The sequence below is a fragment of the Schistocerca americana genome, chromosome 1, assembly GCF_021461395.2.
Source record: "Schistocerca americana isolate TAMUIC-IGC-003095 chromosome 1, iqSchAmer2.1, whole genome shotgun sequence".
Classification (NCBI taxonomy): Eukaryota; Metazoa; Arthropoda; class Insecta; order Orthoptera; family Acrididae; genus Schistocerca; species Schistocerca americana.
In genome coordinates, this window is record NC_060119.1 from 1206249896 (window position 1) to 1206265051 (window position 15156).

Sequence of the window (15156 nt, forward strand, 5' to 3'; positions counted from 1 at the left end):
AACTGTTCGCGCAGATGGTTGTTGTCTTGCAAACGTCCCCATGTGTTGACTCACGGATCTAGACGTGGCTGCACGATACGTTACCGCCATGCAGATAAGATGCCTGTCATCTCGACTGCTAGTTATACGAGGTCGTTGGGGTCCAGCACAACGTTGCGTATTACCCTCCTGAATCCACCGATTCCATATTCTGCTAACAGTCATTGGATCTCGACCAACGCGTGCTGCAGTGTCGCAATACGATAAGCCGCAATCGCGACAGGCTGCAATCTGACCTTTATCAAAGTCGGAAACGTCATAGTACGCATTTTTCCTCCTTACACGATGCATCACAACAACGTTTCACCAGGCAACGCCGGTCAACTGCTGTTTGTGTATGAGAAATCGGTTGCAAACTTCCATCATGTCAGCACGTTGTAGGTGTCGCCACCGGCGCCAAACTTGTGTGAATGCTCTGAAAAGCTAATCATTTGCATATCACAGCATCTTCTTCCTGTCGGTTAAATTTCGCGTCTGTAACACGTCATCTTCGTGGTGTAGCAAGTTTAATGGCCAGTAGTGTAAATATCGATAGGCCACCAGGATCTAACATTAAGGGGTGGTTTACTATCTGTCGGATCAATCGATTTTTTGAATTGCATTTTTGGACCCATAAAAGTGTTTAGAATCCACCCCCGGATCGGTTTTTCCGAATACGCAACGGAAATATTTGTTATTCGCGGTTGAACAGAAAAATGCACCTGCCTGAAATCGGCCTTTTTCATGCACCAGTTTTTTTTTCTTTCGTAGGATGAGTTATTGTACTGGTGCTTGGGAGGAAACACACAAAATTCAAATGAAAGTTTGAACGCGTGTGTTTGGAAATTAGCCCCCAAGCATTTGCATTCTGGTGCGAAGACTGTGGAGATTGCGACTTCCCTGGTAGTGAGCAGCTTCAACGAAGGATATTCAGCAATTCTGAAGACCATGACAACGATGGACGTCACCCTGGGACTCTGTTCGACGCAGTTCGCCAAGCATTCGGACGACCGCCGGATTCAAGCGGCCGAAAACCTCTTGTCACCGGCCGTACGAGCGGCTCTGGAGCACAACGAGAACGCCCTCTATGAGGAAGAGGAAGGAGTAGTTTATGGACCTGGAATAGCAGATTGAAGGTACGCTGCATAATGTTGCATTTATATGTAGTCAAAACTTCAAACGCGTTTTTCTCGAAATGACTTTTTTTTATCGCGCAGTATGATAACTTCAAATCTACTGAACCGATTGGGACGATTCTTTGTTTCCGACGAAGCTAACTAAATTGTCTAGGAGTTGTACCACTTTTATTCCGATCCATAAACTATAAATATTTTTACTTGGCCGACGAAATCGAAAAAACGATGAAAAAAACCATATTTTTTCAAATGGCAACCATTTTGTCTCCTATGCTCAAAATAACTTAAGCGAGGTACAACTCCTAAAGAATCTTACTATATACTTCGCTAACGTCAACTCAATTTTGATTTCAGACGAGCCGGCTGACCTGTGACACACCGCGCGTGGAGGTCTACATCGAAATTTTGTTTCGCTCAGACGGCACTTCCGCCTTTCCTCTTCGATATGTCCGGTCGAAAAAATTCCAGTTTGTACAGAAAAAAATCAATAAACATTTTGACCAAATTTGACATTAATATCTATGACACATCCCCAGAAAAAAATTCTCAAAAAACATGCTTTTTTCGGGCCAAAGATAGGAAACCTCCCCTTAATATTCTACCAACATCAGACCTCGCGAAGGAAACGTCTAAGACCCTGCTCGCTGGGAGCCACTGATTTGAATGGAAACTGGGAGAAAGATGGTAGAAATAGCAACACTAAAAAGATTTTGAAACTAACACGAGGATATGTGCTCAGAACAACGTACTCTTAACCGAGGTCAGCCTCCACTGACGTAGACACATTCAAAGAACGCCGTATAGAAAAATCATTGACATATAACTATACAAGTATAACTCGAGAACAGTTCCGAGAGAAAATATTCAGCCATGAGAACCAGGATTCGGCAACAGAAAAGAGGTGTCAGACAAGGCCAGCGCTACTGGTAGTATCGCGAAATACCAATGATGGCGAAACGAGCGAAACGGCAATCGAATCCGAGCATTGTTACTGGACTGTGCCCGAAGTAACGAACCGTTAACCTTTACCGCAGCATGCCGGAGAGTACCAATAGATAAAACGCGACCGCGGAAGAAAAGACAACTGATGGACGTTCGACGAAAACGCAGAATATCCCCGAGCGGTGACACTCAAGGCGTTTGATAGATGGTTGGCATTTCACAACTGTGTGTCTGTGGCTCAAAAAGGTAGGTCTGGTGCGAACTCACGGAGTGTTCAAGCGGCTAGCTGTCACCTGGTGGACCATAGAAGTGGCCATTTCCTTTTTACACAAGGGGCTCCTTAACCTCATGCAACCTCGGCCGTTGGAACAGCTGGTTTTTCTGGATTCATGTGTGCCTTAACACCAAGGAGACTCTCATTTTAAACTTGAATCTTTTTAACTGCTGCCGCCATATTGAACAATTTATTAATTGATGTGAATTATCATATTTTCGCGGCGCAATGACACTTCCATAAAATTTCGGCAGCATACCATCCAGCCATCTTCAGAGTGAGCGTCGCCTTACCCTGAAGATGGCTAGACGGTATGCAGCCGAAATATTAGAAGAACACGTAAAATTTATGCGGCTGCACGCCAGAAATTTTGTGGTACAATTTATTAATTGCTCTTAAAATAACGCCAGCCGAAATCTGTTTACAGATTTGGCTCCACTGTATGTAAGAAATTACTGTTATAATTACTTAGATGCTTTAATTTCCGGTTGTATTTTCAGATACATCGAAAAAAAATGATATGAGGATTATGGATGGAGCAACGGTTTGTTGCCGGCCGGTGTGGCCGTGCGGTTCTAGGCACTTCAGTCTTTAACCGTGTGACCGCTACGGTCGCAGGTTCAAATCCTGCCTCGGGCATGGATGTGTGTGATGTCCTTAGGTTAGTTAGGTTTAAGTAGTTCTACTAGGGGACTGATGACCACAGATGTTGCCGGCCGCGGTGGTCTCACGGTTCTAGGCGCGCAGTCCGGAACCGCGCGACTGCTACGGTCGCAGGTTCGAATCCTACCTCGGGCATGGATGTGTGTGATGTCCTTAGGTTAGTTAGGTTTAAGTAGTTCTAAGTTCTAGGGGACTGATGACCAAAGATGTTAAGTCCCATAGTGCTCAGAGCCATTTGAACCATTTGAACCACAGATGTTAAGTCCCATAGTGCCCAGAGCCAACGGTTCGTTCCCCATCAAAAGGTTACGAATTTGTAACCGGATTGCTTATTCACTAATTACTTCTCAGCTCCTCCTTTCGTCCCAGCCATGCGCGGCCGCCCGTATGCTCGTCACGGCACATGGCGTTCTTAGGAGGATTAAACTTCAGCCTACTCTTCGACACTACTAAACGTGATCTGCTCCTGAGCACGCCAGAACTACTGTCGGACTATTTCTCTACCCTTTGACCCTTGAATGGCATATGACATAAATCAACTCTTCGATCTTTCAAATGGTTCAAATGGCTCTGAACACAATGGGACTTAACATCTGAGATCATCAGTCCTCTAGAACTTAGAACTGCTTGAACCTAACTAACCTAAGGACATCATACACATCCATTAGGACGTCTATTAGGAAGCTGTCAAAGAACCTCTGTTAAAAGTAACATCACTAGTCGTGATTTACCACCCAGGTGTTTGCAGGGTTGGTCTTGATGGTCCGTTGAGAAGTTGTCCAAAAATCTCTGTGAAAAGCGACCACCATCAGCCATAATTGTCTGCCTGAATCTTTGAGGGGCTGCTCTTGACAAGCCACTGGGCTTACTTTTACTTCCAAGGGATTCTCCACTCTTCAGCAGTTGCCCTGCATTCCCATTCGCCAGCTTTCACGATCATGACAGTCTTTCTCTTTAGGATCTCCCTTCCTCATCATTCCAGTTACTCCCACTCTCCACATAAAAATCGCGGCCGTCCATACTTCCTCTGTTCTGGTGGCGATAATTCCAGAATTGCTTTCGATCACCGTCCTGGCCCCATTTGCCGTACACGGGCATACCATTGAAGATTTCTATTTTCAGTTCTTTGCACGCCTCGTTGTTCCGTATCCATTACCTCCCTAGTTTTCTCCTTTCTTCTTCTTTGTCATAGGTACCCTGGCTGCCCTCCTTATTCCATCCATCTCTACTGCCGTACTCTGCTTCGCTGCAACTCCTCCAAGGTCCATCCTCCTGCACCTTATACATGTTAGCATTCATTCCACTACTGTTTGCCGAATTTTCTTTGGCTGTTTTGAAATTGCCTGGTTCCACAGAACTCCACATTTTAATTGCTCCTCTTGTCTGCTGGATCCTGTGTTCCACATCTGCTTCACAGCTTCCCAAGGAATGAGTAATCGATCGTATTTAAACTGCTTTACAGCTTCAAAAATTCCTTGTGACAGTAATTATCCCTTCCATTTCCTCCCACTACTACATATTCTGTTTCGCTCTCATTTACTCTAAACCTGCCTTGTTCAAAGTCTTTCTTTAACTTCGTTGCCATATATTTGGCATATTCTGTACTTTGTTATACCAGTACCGACAAATAATAATTAGTAGCTAGTACCATGTTGGAAAGAAAATCCCATACCCCTGCATGACTGATTCCTCCATTCCAATTGTAAGGTGGTAGGGTGATTTTTATCGCCTAACATAATTTTTATTCAAGAAATCGGTTCTACTCACCAGGCCGATAAATTTGATACCCCACAAGCCATACTTTCCTTAGAATCACGTTATTTGCTTAGTGTAGTGTCGCGGAGTAGTAAAGATTTGGAAACGTGGAATATTGTCAAAGTTTCGTTGTCCATGACGAGAGCCAGAGGCAGTAGGTAGGAGGATTGCACATACATCGGAATGTGTCGTCACGCAGGGGCAATGGCCTGGTTACACACAACAGGAGAAAGAGAATTGCTTAGCACGCGGGTTTGTGTTGGACGGAGACTTTCGTAGAGTGCAAGACAGAGGTATAGCGTCAGCTGTACTGCATTTCACAACTTCGCGTAAGTCTGCCGTAACAACACGTAACTCTGTCGGAAGAACACCTAAAGGGCGAGTACGACAGATGAGTCAGCAGTATAAGTGGAACGAATGCGGTCATTACAAACGAGCGTTACGTCAGGACGTCGCTCATGCTTCCTTTAAATACGCCAGCTTTGACAGCAACAAGGCACTCGCAGTTAGACTTGCAGTTAGATGTGTACTGGGTCGCTGCGTAGCGCTCAGCTCGGTGATCGACATGTTAATCTTTATTAAGGAGATGTTGCAGTAAGGGCGGCCCATCCAGCAGCAGACGTGAGGGGACAGTACCAGCTCTGGTCCTCTCTGCTGCCACTGTCAATCATCAACCCAGGATTAGCAGACATTGCGGCAGACTCGCTCGCCGCCAATGCTGACCACATCAGTGAGCCGTCGTCGAGATCGTGCGGGGCCTAGGCCCTGTGCATCCGCCGTCACAACCGGGTGAGCCGACGACGCTGAGGGACTGCAGCCCGTTCCACCACCCGTCCACTGCGGACGAGCCACCAGGAGGAGCAGGGAAGAAGACGGGGTGGGATAGAGTACACTCCGCACTACGAGAACGCCTCTCGTGCCGACAGCGCCGGGACTCCAGCCTGGAGCCTCTTGCTGTCCGCCACCGAGCGGGCCGGCCAGCCGGACGCCACCGGCCAGGCGCAGGCGAAGTACGAAGTAAGGACATTGCTTCGCTACGTCACAGCACGCGGCGCTGCGCTAGCAAGACCGGTGCGGCCCAGATCTGGTGTCATCGCTACGAGTCAGCGAGGACTCGGGGAAGGTCGTTGATGTCACCAAGCCACATTGTACTCGGCAGGAATAAAGGTGTTATGAATTAATAATGTTTCTTTGGCGTTTCTGACGATTCTACAGCCATTTCCTAGCATCCTGACAACTGGAGAGGTCACCGCTCGGCCATCCAGTCCACCGTAGGCGACCGGGACCACCGGGGCGCCTACAATAGTATGGAGAGTAATTAATTCATGTGAGGCTCTCATGAACTCGGTACTAACAAAATCCACCTAATTTGCAGGTTGACACACAAGTAGCATATCTGTAGCAGTGGACTGAAGAGTAAGTGAGGCTTCCTAGCCGACCTGGGTGCAGCAACACAGAATTCAGGAAAGCCATAAACCAATGAATCCTCGCCAAGGGAGATCAATTAGAGACAATTAAGTTAAAATCAATTACAGCACCAGATCGCTACACTCCGCACATAATACTGTTTAAATTTTTGAATTAGGAATGTGATGTGTGGGCCACGTCTGGTATTTTCGGCAGAGATAACTGCATAATAATGAACCAGCTTTGGGCGAGTCACAGATATGCATACCTGGACTGAAGTGAACATTTTAACGCAGTAGGGTATTCGTTTTGGGGTGGTCTCAAAGAAGAACACGGCCCTTCCATTTACGCAGAAACGTAAGAACGCAGAGAGTGCGTCAATAACTTGACGTAAACGAAATTTCACTTGACACATGTACAGAACTTGAGACCCAAACCTGTTCTGCGGAAACCTTTTCATTTAAGAAAGTACTCAGTAAGATAGCGGGAGGCTATTTTTAAGACACAGAAAGAAGGACAACAGTGTCAGTCACGACTATTTTGGTAAGCACTCGAAAAACACGTGATACTAGCGAGGATGACACATGATGTCCACGTGGATAGGTCTTGTTTGTGAGGAGCTTATTACTTACAGAAAGAATGGCGGGTGCTCATTGGACCAGGTGAAAGTAATGTACGCTCCACTTGGTTTCTGAAACCTCACTGGGCAAAGAAACGACATAAGTTGGTTGGCCCTAGTTGTGGTAGGAGGTCAACTCACGCTACAGTGGGGCAAGTCTGCAACAATACAGGCAATAACAAAAAAAAAAGTGGTTCTAATGGCGCTGAACACTATGGGACTTAACTTCTGAGGTCATCAGTTCCCTAGAACTTAGAACTACTTAAACCCAACTAACCTAAGGACATCACACACATCCATGCCCGAGGCAGGATTCGAACCTGCGACCGTAGCGGTCGCGCGGTTCCAGACTGTAGCGCCTAGAACCGCTCGGCCACACAGGCCGGCAGGCGATAACAAGTGAGTACTTTCGAGAGAGGGGGCCATGTACTTGACGGACTTCATCCCGCTCTGTCGTGGCTCCGGAGGAAACATCTTGTTGTGAACACTTGTGTGTGACGTTACTGCAGATTACGAGCTACGAGATGTGCTAGTTGAGATCTGCATAGCATTCGAGGGCAACAGTGTGCACACGGCTCAGCCTTAGCGAGCAGACACAGCCAGTTTATTTACTCAGAGAAAAACATAGTTATTCGCCTCACGAAAACTTAGGGCTTTTACGACTATATATAAAGTCAAGGCCAGAGTAGAATTGTCAGGCCCGCAGGTTCGCAAGATGCCGTCGCATTCGCCGCCGACGCATGACCTTGTCACCGCAGTTTCCACAAGGTAAATACCGCGGTGCTCAGGAGCAAAGTGTAGGAGTTACTAGACTGCGTTCACTTCAGATCTGCTTTAGACTGGAGTTGATTTGCGTAGTTCTTCTCATTCCCTCGCATCCATATCGCGTGAGTGTTCTTGGGGCTTAAATCCAAGGAGGGCGTTCAGCAGACAGACGATTTTCTTGTGTTTAGTGCGCTTGAAGTTACGTTAGTATTTGTTTCTGTCTTGAGATTACACTAGTGAAGCAATTGCTTTGGTACATTTTAATGTGTTTAGCTTGCTTGAAGGTAAGTTACTACGATTTTCTTCCTAAGTACATAGGATTTTGCTTCACCGCCAAATTCTCATCCTGAACCCACTGTCTGTGGTGACTATTATAACAAAAATATTTAGTACAGGAAATAGTCTGTTTGTTTGATCTGAAGTAGAGGTTACCCCTTCCTCATTGACACATTTTAGGTCGTGTATAACAGCTATTATTCTGATGTCTAAACGTCATTGTGTCTGGGATCTCCTTACTTGGCAGGTCCTGGGTTCAAAGACACTTTAAACTTCTCAGAGCTATTCATGCATGGTAAGTGGTAAAGACACGTCATAGCAAACGGGGCAAGTACATTAGACAATGTATAGTCAATATATACACTCCTGGAAATTGAAATAAGAACACCGTGAATTCATTGTCCCAGGAAGAGGAAACTTTATTGACACATTCCTGGGGTCAGATACATCACATGATCACACTGACAGAACCACAGGCACATAGACACAGGCAACAGAGCATGCACAATGTCGGCACTAGTACAGTGTATATCCACCTTTCGCAGCAATGCAGGCTGCTATTCTCCCATGGAGACGATCGTAGAGATGCTGGATGTAGTCCTGTGGAACGGCTTGCCATGCCATTTCCACCTGGCGCCTCAGTTGGACCAGCGTTCGTGCTGGACGTGCAGACCGCGTGAGACGACGCTTCATCCAGTCCCAAACATGCTCAATGGGGGACAGATCCGGAGATCTTGCTGGCCAGGGTAGTTGACGTACACCTTCTAGAGCACGTTGGGTGGCACGGGATACATGCGGACGTGCATTGTCCTGTTGGAACAGCAAGTTCCCTTGCCGGTCTAGGAATGGTAGAACGATGGGTTCGATGACGGTTTGGATGTACCGTGCACTATTCAGTGTCCCCTCGACGATCACCAGTGGTGTACGGCCAGTGTAGGAGATCGCTCCCCACACCATGATGCCGGGTGTTGGCCCTGTGTGCCTCGGTCGTATGCAGTCCTGATTGTGGCGCTCACCTGCACGGCGCCAAACACGCATACGACCATCATTGGCACTAAGGCAGAAGCGACTCTCATCGCTGAAGACGACACGTCTCCATTCGTCCCTCCATTCACGCCTGTCGCGACACCACTGGAGGCGGGCTGCACGATGTTGGGGCGTGAGCGGAAGACGGCCTAACGGTGTGCGGGACCGTAGCCCAGCTTCATGGAGACGGTTGCGAATGGTCCTCGCCGATACCCCAGGAGCAACAGTGTCCCTAATTTGCTGGGAAGTGGCGGTGCGGTCCCCTACGGCACTGCGTAGGATCCTACGGTCTTGGCGTGCATCCGTGCGTCGCTGCGGTCCGGTCCCAGGTCGACGGGCACGTGCACCTTCCGCCGACCACTGGCGACAACATCGATGTACGGTGGAGACCTCACGCCCCACGTGTTGAGCAATTCGGCGGTACGTCCACCCGGCCTCCCGCATGCCCACTATACGCCCTCGCTCAAAGTCCGTCAACTGCACATACGGTTCACGTCCACGCTGTCGCGGCATGCTACCAGTGTTAAAGACTGCGATGGAGCTCCGTATGCCACGGCAAACTGGCTGACACTGACGTCGGCGGTGCGCAAATGCTGCGCAGCTAGCGCAATTCGACGGCCAACACCGCGGTTCCTGGTGTGTCCGCTGTGCCGTGCGTGTGATCATTGCTTGTACAGCCCTCTCGCAGTGTCCGGAGCAAGTATGGTGGGTCTGACACACCGGTGTCAATGTGTTCTTTTTTCCATTTCCAGGAGTGTATTTTAGACAGCGTCCACGAAATACTGTAGCCCTGTGTAAGTCCTTTCGATGTTTGCAATGTCTCGCTCAACTTTCTCCCTACTTTCGCTGCTGCGCACGATTGGTGGTACATTCTTTGAATTACGGATACCTATTGTGTTTCTACATACTCCATCACTTTCCATAGTCCGTTGGTGGGTACAGGCTAATATGCTTTTCTATATCCACAAAATTAGGTGTACTTCCTGACGCTTAGAATACACCTTCTCGCGTAACTGTCTAAGGCTAAAAATATGACCCATACTATGCCGTCCAACGGCCCATTCCTTTCGCATCTTTCCCTCAGTCTCATTCTCCATCTTGTTTCTAGTACCCCACTAAAAAGTCTGCTGATAGAAGCCATAATACTAATTTCCCTATAATTACTTGGAAGCTTCTTGTTTTCTTTTTTTTTTTTTTTTTTTTTTTTACGTAGCAGATATGTATGATACACACCACTCTCTTCGTAGCTCTTCTCCTTCCACAATCTGATTGGACAATTTACATACATAAAATCATCATTTGAGGGGGCCCATATTTCCATAACACCGTAACAGCTCCTCCCACTCCACTTGGCTTTCCATTTCTTGCCTTTTCCAGCATCTCTTTGACCTCTTCCGCTATTACAGGTTCTATATTACTTAATGTATTGCTTTTGCTGTAGACTTCTATCATGTGGTCTCTTCTTTTTTCTACCAGAAGTTCCTCAAAATGCTTTTCCCAGTGTCCAGCAGATATAGACTGTATTGTGGGTGCGGAATTGCTCGCCGTTTACATCTTCCTTATCATCGTCCCTGCCTCTGCCAAACTACCATATCCAAGCGAAGGCTCTGTTTCCCCACACACTCTCTCCCATTCCTCCTCCTCACGCTTTGTCGTTAATTTCTCATCCCTCGTTTTTTATATTTTGTACCTCTTCCAGTCCTCGTCGTTCCCACAGCTTAACCATATATCATACAGTTCCTTCTTTTGCTCAACCACCTCAGACAACTGAAAGGTCATCCATTCAGTTCTTACCCTTCTCTCCCTTTCCCTTCTTAAAACCTCCTCCGCTCCTTCCTTAATCAACTGTTTCAGGAAACTCTATAGCACACTAACACTCCAATCCTCCTCCACTGCGTCCAATTTTAGATCTAACCTTTCCTGATACAAACTTTTTAGACTTTCTTCTTGTATAAGATGCATCCTATATTTTGGATCCTCTATATTTTTACTTCCAACATCCTCCTCTTTCTCCTCCTCTTTCATGTTTGTCTTAATCGAAAAAACAATTTAATGTAACTTTAAAATGGTAGGAGCCACACTTTACTCCTGTTTTTATCTTTACATCTTGCAGCTTAATTACCAACTGCCTCCACACTATTACACAGTCTAACTGGTTTTAGTTTCCTTCGTGGATTAGCCCAGGTTCTGTGGTGAACGTGTGGGTGTTATTCTGTCATTCTGCGCAACGGATTACTCTGAGATGTACCCTTTACCCTGTGGCTCCTGCAAGATGCAATTTCCACCCCCACACCACTATAGAAGTCAGACAGACGCTCCTAACGTTCTAAAGAGTAATGCCGGAAAAATTTCAGCAATAAATATCTTCTGGAGTTGTCCGCTGCAAGCAAATGACACAAAAATTCACAAAATTTCTTACGTAACTAGTGGGATACTTGGGTCCTCGAGTAGTGCTAGTTAGGGTAAGAAAAACATGAATCTAACGAAAATTATTATTTTTTTGCAAAAATTCTGAGAAATCACAATGGCACTTTTAGTTATGAACTGAACAAGTTATTTCCGGATTCTTTTCGGAATGTGAAGTTATCTCTTAAGGATAGGATTCGCTAATGAAATTTCTATTCAAATTTTAAGATTGTTATTGACTTGGCAGAATTGCTGAGAGCCGCGCCTACTCAACTTCAATAATTATCCTTTAGAATGTTGCTAGGTACGGTCAAGGCTGTCGTGTATGAAATGCAGTGAAGTGTACTGTTGTGGAGGAAATATGGGGCTCGCAAGAGCTGTAGCGCACAATACCATAAGCTGCGATGACTGCTGTCTGCGCCGCTCGCTGCTGACAAATAAGATAACTCTTGTTCTATCTGGATTGGCCTTCGCCAATCAAACTCTCCCTACGCCTTGATGAATTCAAAGACTCCTATTCGCCCCTAGTCTAACTATTGGCGTGGTACGCCGTTCAGATAACCAGTTCACCGCGATACCACTCAAAAATTCACTCGCAGGCGTTTAACTATAACTCTGTCCGTTCACACAGCACAATAAGTGTGGCGGCCAACACAGTAAACAACGCTTAATCGCAAAGACTCAATATGGAGTCGCACTCTGATTCCCTTTCGACAGAGGTGCTCTCCTAGTGAAGTACTGGGGAGAGACTTGTTCCTCGCTCTTTGAGTACACGTACGAGCGCACACGCTCTCGTTATGTGTTTTCGCTCCAAGAGTGACAACGGAATTGCCCCCCTCCACGCCAGACGTGAAGAGGTATATCTTTCGGTCTTTTCCATTACTCCTACAGCCCAAGGCGTCAGGAATATCGTCTGCCAATCAGCATTGCTCTTCTAAAACGGGAGAATGACGTTTCGTTTAAGGCGACCAATCCTGAAATCTGTAGCATTGACGTTTGGCGTTTGCTGTCTCCCTGTGAAAACCCCTGAAACTGGGTGCTATGTTTGTAAAGAATTCATAGGCTGGGCGCTACCACACAATGTAGCGGAATTTGCTTTTAAGCCAAACACAGGGTCGTTCTCCCTTTCACTCAGGCAAACGTTGTCTCCTCTACTGGTGGTCGCCGGCTGACGTAGATAGGTTGACGAGTCCTCTGAAGGGACTGGCCTCCTGGCGTGTGGTTTGCCTCTCCCAAACTAAAAGCTTTTGTGACCTTCGTGTCTTGAATGTGTGTGTGTACGCCAGCCTCGAGTATTTCAATCTTGGTGCGCACTTGCGATTTACTTGTTATTTGCGTATCGTTTCCATAAATTCATACAACATTGACTTTATCTGATCGAGTTTTGGTTCGAATGAAGCGTCTTGATATGCGGAATATGATTGTGAGGGCGGAATATGTAAGCAATGAAGGTCAGGAGGCCATGACGTCTTACAAGGTGTACTTTTTTTACTTCTTTATACTGGAATTGGCCATTCATAATAGGAAGTTGCCCAAAAAACTCCGTTAAAAGCGACCACCTGTAGTCGTAATTGTCCACGTGAATTTAGGAGGCTTGATCTTGATGAGCCACTGATAAATTGTCCAGAAAAATCTGTTTAATACGACGACCAGTAGTCGTCATTTTCCTCCCTCGTCTTTGGGGGGTTCATCCTGACAAGTCATTAGGATGTTGACAAAACAAGAAGAACCAAAAAAAGTCTTAAAAGTGAACGTCATTAGTCATGATTCTGCACGAGTCTGATTTTACCTAAGACAGGAATTGAGCCACACCTATTTGTGCCTGCAGGTGTATATTTTCGACTGTTTACGTTCTGCGGCGACACAGAGCCACAAGGAAGGGTCTTACGCTGCAGCGTGGACAAATTATCGGGGCGACCTCCGGCGGTGCGAGTCCAAGGCGAGAGCGCGCGACACGGCAGTGGGTTAAGCGCGCCGCGCACGCGACTTCGCGTTCCCCCAGATAGCGCCGGCCATTAATCTGGCCGGCTTGCAGGAAATAACGCCGCGCCGGTCCACCCAGGGCTCCATAAAACGCAGCTGCCGCGCTGCCGTGCTCGCGGCCTCCAGTTGACAACTTGCTGCCCGGCCACCTAAGTAAATGCCGGCTAGCGTTTTACTTCCCTACTGCGAGAATAACGTCTGTGTACAGAACTCCGCTTTGACGTTTTCGTTGCACGACAGGCGTGACAACTCGTGCAACGTTACTCTTTACGTTTTAGGGCGCGTGTTATCCGTGGTATCAGAAGCAAAATAAATACAGGCGGAACAATACACATAAAGTTACCTTACCGTGTCGGCGAAAAATGGGAGGTTGCAAGTTCGAGAGTCGCTTCAGTGGGTGTAGAGTGTCTTTAAAAGAAAATTGTCCCGTACTCTTACACGCAATGAAAGTTTTCCCTTAAACGATGCAACTTTTGAAATGTTCTAGTAAGTTGACGGCACTGAACATTGCACAATTTTCAACTGCGCTTGCACTAGGGTATTCAAGTAGCATCTTTGGTTCGTGAGTCGTGCACATTCAGAGCCTTCCTAACGATAAATGTCTAATTGTGTGATAACAATTAACAAAGGCAATATTATATCGAGAATAAGTAAATTAGTACCTTTCATAAGCTGTCTATTGAAGCTTTCACTGTTATTTTGTTTTTTTTTCGGAAGAAGAAAACATTTCATAGTAGAGAATTTTGGCCTATGTTTTGTTTACGTTATGGTATACTGTAACTTACGTGATTATTTCAATAAAGTACAGTCTGTGTTGTTAGTGTATTCTTATACGCTATCCAGTTGACTCTCTGGTAAGTAGCCAAAGTGAAAAAGCTCGGAAGTAAGCCAAAAATTCATATTTTCTTTTGTTTCGTCGCGTAAACTGTGGTGTTACCGCCAGACACCACACTTGCTAGGTGGTAGCCTTTAAATCGGCCGCGGTCCGGTAGTATACGTCGGACCCGCGTGTCGCCACCATCAGTGATTGCAGACCGAGCGCCGCCACACGGCAGGTCTAGAGAGACTTCCTAGCACTCGCCCCAGTTGTACAGCCGACTTCGCTAGCGATGGGTCACTGACAAATTACGCTCTCATTTGCCGAGACGATAGTTAGCATAGCATTCAGCTACGTCATTTGCTACGACCTAGCAAGGCGCCATATTCAGTTACTATAATCTGAACAGTTAATATTGTGAATCATGTACCGTCAAGAGCGACGTTCATCATTAATGGAATAAAGTTAAGTATCCAACTAATTACGCCCGCTTTCTGAATTCTAATTCGTTGTCATGTTCCAGACCTCACGTCAGTATAGTCCTTCTCTCCTCACGCCAGCCTGCGTGAGCTAAAACGCGTGCATTTCGGCTTCCTCTGATAAACACGGTGTTGGCTCATCAGCCAACACTACATAAACAATACAGATTTAGTCGTTTATATTTCTCTGGAATTATTGAATTAGTATCCAAACTTTAGACCTAAACTTTCTAAGAAATTTAATATATTAACTGCGTAGTCCAGGCAGTTATTCTCCTTTAACTGACAATAAAGCTAAAATTTGTTGCCCATGAGTCAGCAGTGTATGACTTGCTATAGGTTTCTTAGTTCTCGGGTGTGTTGTGAGGGCTGCTGCAGTTTCTTTCATGTGGGTGACTGCAGTGGCTTGCGAATTGGGAAAATAAAAAAGGCCCATTGGTTTTGTAGGATTTTCTGCAGAGTTAGGAAGATGTGCAACAGAAGGGGAAGATTGCTGCCCTTCAGGCGGAACTAGATAAGACAAAGTAAGATCTGGAAAGGTTAAGGGGAAGTAGGGATAAGAAGTTGGCAGTAACAACAGCTAATAGACG